This window comes from Lissotriton helveticus, chromosome 6 (genome assembly GCF_964261635.1).
Source record: "Lissotriton helveticus chromosome 6, aLisHel1.1, whole genome shotgun sequence".
In the NCBI taxonomy this organism is placed as follows: Eukaryota; Metazoa; Chordata; class Amphibia; order Caudata; family Salamandridae; genus Lissotriton; species Lissotriton helveticus.
In genome coordinates this window covers 1,923,197,084-1,923,207,083 of record NC_136067.1, presented here as the reverse complement: position 1 = coordinate 1,923,207,083, position 10,000 = coordinate 1,923,197,084, and positions in this window count along the sequence as shown.

Below are 10,000 nucleotides of genomic sequence, written 5' to 3'. Positions count from 1 at the left end.
CGGCCTAGGGTTCGGAAAGCCGGGACTGGGGCCGGGGACCGGGCCCGGGGCTTGAGCCCCGTCCGGCAGGGCCCAGTGGTGCGGGAATCCCCCCTCCATTCCTGCAAGCCGGCCGGGGGTCGGAGGCGCCCGGGACGGAGGGTCCATCAGGGCCCGGGGAGGCCTGAAGCCCCGGAGCCCTGCAGCCCCAGAGACCTGCAGCTTTGCAGCCCCCGGAACCCTGCAGCCCCAGAGCCCTGCAGCTCCGGGGCAGGCAGATTGGCGTCATTTTGGTCCCGGCCATCTGGTCGCCCCTCTCGCCTCGGCCATCTGGTCGCCCTGGAAGTCATGATGAGGTGCCATTCGCCTCCCGGATCCCAGCGAGGGCTCCAGGAGGTCGGGTACTTTCGCGCCTTGGGTCCCCTCTGTCACCTCGTGTGCACAGATTGCAAGAAAGTCAGGTAATTTCCCTCCGGATTACTAGGGACAGGGTACGCCCGGACACCCCTCCAAGGTTGGTGGTTCTCTGCTAGGGGGACCAGATGGGCTATGCCTGGGTAACACCTCCCTAGGCCACCCGGGGCTTCCTTCCTCCAGGCCAACGGCTTGTCAAATTGCCCAGGACGGGCTCCATGGCTCTTGGGCAGTCGTCCCCCGGGCGTCCGGGGCTCCATCCCTGCCGACGGCATGGAAAAGTGCCCGGGACGGGCTCCATACGTCCCGGGCAGTCCTCCCCCGGGCGTCCGGGGCACCCATCTCCAGGAGGCCAACAGCATGGCAAAGTACCCGGGACGGGCTCCATGGGTCCCGGGCAGTCCTCCCCCAGGCATCCGGGGCTTCCATCTCCAGGCCAACTGCAGGTCAAAGTGCCCAGGACGGGCTCCACGGGTCCCTGGCAGTCCTCCCCCACCGGGCGTCCGGGGCTCCCTTCCCCAGGCCAACGGCATTCCAGAGTGCCCAGGACGGGCTCCACGAGTCCCGGGCGTCCGGGGCTCCCTTCCCCGGGACACCGGCTTGTCAGAGTGCCCATGACGGGCTCCACGGGTCCCGGGTATCTGGGACTCCCTTCCCTGGGCCAACGGCATGCCGGAGTTCCCAGGACAGGCTCCACGGGTCCCGGGCGTCCGGGGCTCCCTTCCCCGGTCCGACGGCTTGTCAGAGTGCCCAGGACGGGCTCCATGGCTCCCGGGCGTCCGGGGTTCCCTTCCCCGGGTCAGCGGCATGTCAGAGTGCCCAGGACGAGTTCCACGGGTCCCGGGCAGTCCTCCCCCGGGCGTCCGGGGCTCCCTTCCCCGGGCCGTCGGCAGGTCAGAGTGCCCAGGACGGGCTCCATGGGTCCCGGGCAGTCCTCCCCCCGGGCGTCCGGGGCTCCCTTCCCCGGGCAGACGGCAGGTCAGAGTGCCAAGGACGGGCTCCACGGGTCCCGGGCAGTCCTCCCCCCGGGCGTCCGGCGCTCCCTTCTCCAGGCCGATGGCAGGTCAGAGTGACCAGGACGGGCTCCACGGGTCCCGGGCAGTCCTCTCCCGGGCGTACGTGGTTGTCCGACAGATTCGGGCAGATGTGCTTTTACGAACCGGATCGGAATCGGCCCAAATAATAATAATAATCCACATTTGTAAGGCGCACAATCACCCGTAAGGGTCTCTAGGCGCTAGGGGCCGTTGGGAAGATTAAGCAAGCTATTGCCCAGAGTCACATGGTGCTGGGCTAATCTGCCGCCGGTGCCGGGGATCGAACCGTGATCCCCAGATTCCGGAGTCAGCCGCCCTAGCCGCGGCGCCAGCTATTTCCCAGAGTCACGTGGTGCTGGGCTAATCTGCGGCCGGTGCCGGGGATCGAACCCTGATCTCTGGGATGCTCGAGGGTTACTACGCGCTCTACAAAAACCTTAAATAAAAAAATCTCCAGATTCCGGAGTCAGCCGCCCTAGCCGCGGCGCCAGCTATTTCCCAGAGTCACCTGGTGCTGGGCTAATCTGCCGCCGGTGCCGGGGATCGAACCGTGATCTCCAGATTCCGGAGTCAGCCTCCCTAGCCGCGGCGCCAGCTATTTCCCAGAGTCACGTGGTGCTGGGCTAATCTGCGGCCGGTGCCGGGGATCGAACCCTGATCTCTGGGATGCTCGAGGGTTACTACGCGCTCTACAAAAACCTTAAATAAAAAAATCTCCAGATTCCGGAGTCAGCCGCCCTAGCCGCGGCGCCAGCTATTTCCCAGAGTCACCTGGTGCTGGGTTAATCTGCCGCCGGTGCCGGGGATCGAACCGTGATCCCCAGATGGGGATATCCCAAAAATCTGGCATGGATACGGCCCGCCAGGACTGGTTTGGGCACCCCTGATATAGAGGCAGTCAACGCGAAATCTGCTGGGTTCGATTCCGATCCGTGTCAGAAGGACCGTAGGGCTTGGGAGTCCGTACAACAGGGGTGCCCAAACCTGTCCTGGCGGGCCGTATCCATGCCAGATTTTTGGGATATCCCCATCTGGTGATCACGGTTCGATCCCCGGCACCGGCGGCAGATCAGAGTGCCCAGGACGGGGTCCATGTGACCCGGGCAGTCCTATCCCCTGGGTGTACGTGGTTGTCCGACATGTCGGTCGTATTTGCTTTTACGTACCGGATCGGAATCGGCCCCCATAAAATCGTACGTAAAGTATATAGCAAATCAACCTGAAATCTGCTGGGTCAGAAAGGGCTCGATTCCGATCCGTGTCGGAAGGTTAGGAGTCCGTACGAATTTGTCGGGACGGCATGGCAGAGTGCCCGGGATGGGCTCCATGGCTCTTGGGCAGTCGTCCCCCGGGCGTCCGGGGCTCCATCCAGGCCGACGGCATGGCAGAGTGCCCGGGACGGGCTCCATGCGTCCCGGGCATTCGTCCCCCGGGCGTCCGGGGCTCCATCCAGGCCGGCGGCAAGGCAGTGTGCCCGGGTCGGGCTCCATGCGTCCCGGGCATTCGTCCCCCGGGCGCCTGAAACTGCTGGGTCAGAGAGGGCTCGATTCCGATCCGTGTCGTAAGGTTAGGAGTCCGTACGAATTTGTCGGGACGGCATGGCAGAGTGCCCGGGACGGGCTCCATGCGTCCCGGGCATTCGTCCCCCGGGCGTCCGGGGCTACATCCAGGCTGACGGTATGGCAGAGTGCCCGGGTCGGGCTCCATGGTTTTCACGGTGGTCCTCCCCTGGGTGTCAGGGGGCTCCTGGCCGACGGCATGGGAAAGTACCCAGGACGGGCTCCATGCGTCCCGGGCATTTGTCCCCCGGGCGTCCGGGGCTCCATCCAGGCCGACGGCATGGCAGAGTGCCCGGGTCGGGCTCCATGGTTTCCAGGGTGGTCCTCCCCAGGGTGTCGGGGCGCTCCATGCCGAAGGCATGGAAAAGTGCCCAGGACGGGCTCCATGCGTCCCGGGCATTTGTCCCCCGGGCGTCCGGGGCTCCATCCAGGCCGACGGCATGGCAGAGTGCCCGGGTCGGGCTCCATGGCTTTCACGGTGGTCCTCCCCTGGGTGTCTGGGGGCTCCAGGCCGAAGGCATGGAAAAGTGCCCAGGACGGGCTCCATGCGTCCCGGGCACGGGCACGGGGACGGGGACAGGGTCGGGAGAGTCCAGGCGGCTTCACTTCCGTGTCCAGCCATCTGATCGCCCAGATTCCCTCGGCCATCTGGTCGCCCGGATCCCCTCGGGCATCTGGTCGCCCGCAACGCTTTCCTATGGGGCGACCAGATGGCCGAACTTCCCTGGAAGTCCCGATGAGGTGCCATTCGCCGCCCGGATCCCAGCGAGGGCTCCAGGAGGTTGGGTACATTCGCGCCTTGGGTCCCCTCTGTCACCTCGCGTGCACAGATTACAAGAAAAGGGGGTAATTTTCCTCCGGATTACTAGGGAGAAGGGTACGCCCGGACACCCCTCCGAGGCTGGTGGTTCTCTGCCATGGGGACCAGATGGGCTATGCCTGGGCAACACCTCCCTAGGCCACCCGGGGCTTCCTTCCTCCAGGCCAACGGCTTGTCAAATTGCCCAGGACGGGCTCCATGGCTCCTGGGCAGTCGTCCCCCGGGCGTCCGGGGCTCCATCCAGGCTGACGGCATTGAAAAGTGCCCAGGACGGGCTCCATGCGTCCCGGGCATTCGTCCCCTGGGCGTCCGGGGCTCCATCTAGGCTGACGGTATGGCAGAGTACCCGGGTCGGGCTCCATGGTTTTCACGGTGGTCCTCCCCTGGGTGTCTGGGGGCTCCAGGCCGAAGGCATGGAAAAGTGCCCAGGACGGGCTCCATGCGTCCCGGGCATTCGTCCCCCGGGCGTCCGGGGCACCCATCTCCATGAGGCCAACGGCATTGGCAAAGTACCCAGGACGGGCTCCATGGGTCCCGGGCAGACCTCCCCCCGGGCGTCCGGGGCTCCCACCTCCAGGCCGACGGAATGTCAAAGTACCCAGGACGGGCTCCATGGGTCCCGGGCAGCTTCCCCCGGGGCGTCCGGGGCACCCACCTCCAGGCCGACGGCATGTCAAAGTACCCAGGACGGGCTCCACGGGTCCCGGGCATTCCTCCCCCAGGTCGTCCGGGCCCTAGAGCTCCGGTGGTCCAACCTGCGCCTGAGGCCCAGCCGGGGTCCAAGAGCCCTGCCTTGCGTGGGCAGGCAGTCAGGAACCCTACCGCGAAGGCTTGGGATGGATGGGGAGCTGGGAGTCCTTTCGATCCCGGCCCTCTGGTCGCCCGCGATGCTTTCCAATGGGGCGACCAGATGGCCGGGCTTCCCTGGAAGTCCCGATGAGGTGCCATTCGGCTCCTGGATCCCAGCTAGGGCTCCATGAGGTCGGGTTCTTTTACGCCTTGGGTCCCCTCTGTCACCTCGCGTGCACGGATTGCAAGAAAGGGGGGTAATTTCCCTCCGGATTACTAGGGGCAGGGTACGCCCGGACACCTCTCCAGGGCTGGTGGTTCTCTGCCCGGGGGACCAGATGAGATATGCCTGGGCAACACCTCCCCCGGGCGTCTGGGGGGCTCCATTCTCCGGGCCAGCGGCATGGCTCAATGCCCAGGACGGGCTCCACGTGTCCCGGACAGACCTCCCCTGGGCGTCCGGGGCACCCATCTCCATGAGGCCAACGGGATGGCAAAGTACCCGGGAAGGGCTCCACGGGTCCCGGGCAGCCATCCCCCGGGCGTCCGGGGCTCCCACCTTTAGGCCGACGGCATGTCACACTGCCCAGGACGGGCTGCATGGGCCCCGGACAGACCTCCCCCGGGCGTCCGGGGCACCCATCTCCAGGAGGCCAACGGGATGGCAAAGTACCCGGGAAGGGCTCCACGGGTCCCGGGCAGCCTTCCCCCGGGCGTCCGGGGCTCCCACCTCCAGGCCGACGGCATGTCACAGTGCCCAGGACGGGCTCCATGGGCCCCGGACAGCCCTCCCCCCGGGCGTTCGGGGCACATATCTCCAGGAGGCCAACGGCGTTGCAAAGTACCCGGAAAGGACTCCACGGGTACCGGGCAGTCCTCCCCCCGGGCGTCCGGGGCACCCATCTCCATGAGGCCAACGGCATTGGCAAAGTACCCGGGAGGGGCTCCACGGGTCCCGGGCAGGCCTCCCCCGGGCGTCCAGGGCACCCACCTCCAGGCCAACGGCATGTAAAAGTGCCCAGGACGGGCTCCATGGGTCCCGGGCAGCCCACCCCCGGGCATCTGGGGCACCCATCTCCAGGAGGCCAACGGCGTTGCAAAGTACCCGGGAAGGGCTCCACGGGTACCGGGCAGTCCTCCCCCGGGCGTCCGGGGGCTCCCTTCTCCAGGCCGACGGCATGGTTCAATGCCCAGGACGGGACGTCAAGTGGCCAGGACGGGCTCCATGCGTCCCGGGCATTCGTCCCGGGACGGGGACGGGGTGGGGAAGAGTCCAGGCGGCTTCACCTCCATGCCCAGCCATCTGGTCGCCCGGATTCCCTCGGCCATCTGGTCGCCCGGATCCCCTCGGGCATCTGGTCGCCCGCAACGCTTTCCTATGGGGGGGACCAGATGGCCGAACTTCCCTGGAAGTCTTAATGAGGTGCCATTCGCCTCCCGGATCCCAGCGAGGGCTCCAGGAGGTCGGGTTCTTTCACGCCTTGGGTCCCCTCTGTCACCTCGCGTGCACAGATTGCAAGAAAGGGGGGTAATTTGCCTCCGGATTACTATGGGGCAGGGTATGCCCGGACACCCCTCCAGGGTTGGTGGTTCTCTGCCATGGGGACCAGATGGGATATGCCTGGGCAACACCTCCCTAGGCCACCCGGAGCTTCCTTCCTCCAGGCCAACTGCATGTCAAATTGCCCAGGACGGGCTCCATGGCTCTTGGGCAGTCGTCCCCCGGGCGTCCGGTGCTCCATCCAGGCCGACGGCATGGCAGAGTGCCCGGGACAGGCTCCATGCGTCCCGGGCCTTCGCCCCCCCGGGCGTCCGGGGCTCCATCCAGGCTGACGGCATGGCAGAGTGCCCGGGACGGGCTCCACGGGCCCCGGGCGTCCGGGGCTCCCTTCCCCGGGCCAGCGGCATGTCAGAGTGCCCAGGACGGGCTCCACGGGCCCCGGTCATCCGGGGCACCCTTCCCCGGGCCAGCGGCATGTCAGAGTGCCCAGGACCAGTTCCACAGGTCCCGGGCAGTCCTCCCCCGGGCGTCCGGGGCTCCCTTCCCCGGGCCAAAGCATTTCAGAGTGCCCAGGACGGGCTCCACGGGTTCCGGGCGTCCAGGTCTCCCTTCCCCGGGCCAACGGCTTGTCAGAGTGCCCAGGACGGGCTCCACGGGCCCCGGGCGTCCGGGGCACCCTTCCCCGGGCCAGCGGCATGTCAGAGTGCCCAGGACGAGTTCCACGGGTCCCGGGCAGTCCTCCCCCCCGGGTGTCCGGGGCTCCCTTCCCCGGGCCAAAGCATTTCAGAGTGCCCAGGACGGGCTCCACGGGTCCCGGACGTCCGGGGCTCCCTTCCCCGGGCAAACGGCATACAGGAGTGCCCAGGACGGGCTCCACAGGTCCCGGTCGTCTGGGGCTCCCTTCACCGGGCCAACGGCTTGTCAGAGTGCCAAGGACGGGCTCCACGGGTCCCGGTCGTCTGGGGTCCCTCCCCCGGGCCAACAGCAGGTCAGAGTGCCCAGGATGGGCTCCACGGGTCCCGGGCAGCCCACCCCCCGGGCGTTCGGGGCACCCATCTCCAGGAGGCCAACGGCGTTGCAAAGTACCCGGGAAGGGCTCCACGGGTACCGGGCAGTCCTCCCCCGGGCGTCCGGGGCTCCCTTCTCCAGGCCAACGGCATGGTTCAATGCCCAGGACGGGCTCCATGTGTCCCAGACAGACCTCCCCCCGGGCGTCCGGGGCACCCATCTCCAGGCCAACGGCATGGCTCAATGCCCAGGACGGGCTCCATGGGTCCGGGGAGGCGTCCCATGCGCCTCCGGGCTTGGGAGCCCCGGCTGGGTCCAGGGGCCCGGGCGGGCCCCGGGTCGGGTGCTCCGGCCCTGGTCCCTGTCTCCCAGCCTACCGCACTGCCAAGGGCCTAGGAATGGGTTCCGTTGTTCCCGGGGAGCCTCCCCTTGCTTGGCTGGGTTCAGGAGCAGTGGCTAGGGCCCCTGAGGGCCCGGGGAGGGCGGCCTCCCCACCCCGGGCTCTGTCCTTGGTCCTGCTGCGTGGCAGGGTGCCCGGGACGGGGTCCGGAGGGACCGGGGAGGCGTCCCATGCACCTCCGGGCTTGGGAGCCCCGGCTCGGTCCAGGGGCCCGGGCGGGCCCCGGGTCGGGTGCTCCGGCCCTGGTCCCTGTCTCCCAGCCTACCGCACTGCCAAGGGCCTAGGAATGGGTTCCGTTGTTCCCGGGGAGCCTCCCCTTGCTTGGCTGGGTTCAGGAGCAGTGGCTAGGGCCCCTGAGGGCCCGGGGAGGGCGGCCTCCCCACCCCGGGCTCTGTCCTTGGTCCTGCTGCGTGGCAGGGTGCCCGGGACGGGGTCCGGAGGGACCGGGGAGGCGTCCCATGCACCTCCGGGCTTGGGAGCCCCGGCTCGGTCCAGGGGCCCGGGCGGGCCTCGGGTCGGGTGCTCCGGCCCTGGTCCCTGTCTCCCAGCCTACCGCACTGCCAAGGGCCTAGGAATGGGTTCCGTTGTTCCCGGGGAGCCTCCCCTTGCTTGGCTGGGTTCAGGAGCAGTGGCTAGGGCCCCTGAGGGCCCGGGGAGGGCGGCCTCCCCACCCCGGGCTCTGTCCTTGGTCCTGCTGCATGGCAGGGTGCCCGGGACGGGGTCCGGAGGGACCGGGGAGGCGTCCCATGCACCTCCGGGCTTGGGAGCCCCGGCTGGGTCCAGGGGCCCGGCCGGGCCCCGGGTCGGGTGCTCCGGCCCTGGGCCCTGTCTCCCAGCCTGCCGCACTGCCAAGGGCCCGGGAAGGGGTTCCGATGTGCCCGGGGAGCCTCCCCTTGCTTGGCTGGGTTCAGGAGCAGTGGCTAGGGCCCCTGAGGGCCCGGGGAGGGCGGCCTCCCCACCCCGGGCTCTGTCCTTGGTCCTGCTGCGTGGCAGGGTGCCCGGGACGGGGTCCGGAGGGACCGGGGAGGCGTCCCATGCACCTCCGGGCTTGGGAGCCCCGGCTGCGTCCAGGGGCCCGGCCGGGCCCCGGGTCGGGTGCTCCGGCCCTGGGCCCTGTCTCCCAGCCTGCCGCACTGCCAAGGGCCCGGGAAGGGGTTCCGATGTGCCCGGGGAGCCTCCCCTTGCTTGGCTGGGTTCAGGAGCAGTGGCTAGGGCCCCTGAGGGCCCGGGGAGGGCGGCCTCCCCACCCCGGGCTCTGTCCTTGGTCCTGCTGCGTGGCAGGGTGCCCGGGACGGGGTCCGGAGGGACCGGAGAGGCGTCCCATGCGCCTCCGGGCTTGGGAGCCCCGGCTGGGTCCAGGGGCCCGGGCGGGCCCCGGGTCGGGTGCTCAGGCCCTGGGCCCTGTCTCCCAGCCTGCCGCACTGCCAAGGGCCCGGAAAGGGGTTCCGATGTGCCCGGGGAGCCTCCCCTTGCTTGTCTGTGTTCAGGAGCTCCATCCGGGGCCCCTGAGGGCCCCGGGGAGGGTGGCCTCCCCACCCCGGGCTCCGTCCTGGGTCCTGCCGCGGGGCAGGGTGCCCGGGACGGGGTCCGGCGGGCCCGGGGAGGCTTCCCCTGTGCCTCCGGGCCTGGGAGCCCCGGCTGGGTCCAGGGGCCCGGTCGGGGCCCCGGGTCGGGCGCTCCGGCCCTGGGCCCGGTCCCCCGGGCTGCCGCTCCACCCAGGGCCCAGGACAGGGGTCCGTCGGTCCCTTGCAGGCCTCCCCTGCTTGTCAAGGTGTAAGCGGGCCCCGGGTCGGAGGGCCCGCCGGCCCCTGGCAGCCTCCATGGCTGTGGCCCGGCTGGGGCCCCGGGCCTCCGGCCCGCCATGCCCCGGGCGCCCGCTCCCTCCTTCGTGGGGGCACGGGGCGACCGGATGGCGTCCCTTTCGTGCCCGGCCATCTGGTCGCCCGGATCCCCTCGGCCATCTGGTCTCCCGGATCCCCTCGGCCATCTGGTCTCCAGGATCCCCTCGGCCATCTGGTCTCCCGGATCGCCTCGGCCATCTGGTCGCCCGCAATGCTTTCCAATGGGGGCGACCAGATGGCCGAACTTCCCTGGAAGTCCCGATGAGGTGCCATTTGCCTCCCGGATCCCAGCGAGGGCTCCAGGAGGTCGGGTACTTTCGCGCCTTGGGTCCCCTCTGTCATCTCTAGTGCACGGATTACAAGAAAGGGGGGTAATTTTCCTCCGGATTACTAGGGAGAGGGTCAGTCAGACCTCCGTGTGGTCTGGCGATTCTGAATCAGGGGAAGGCAGGACCCGGGCCCTCCCGCCGGGGCCCCCAGGGGCCTGGGTACGCACCTGCTGCTTAGCCCCCTTGCCGATGGGCCTTTTCCTCCGAGTTTGCTCAGGCAGGTCCCCGCGAGGTCTGGCCATGCTGAGACGGGGCCAGGCAGCACCCGGGCCCGCCCGCCGGGGCCCCCAGGGGCCCGGGAATGCACCTGCCTCTCAGCCCTT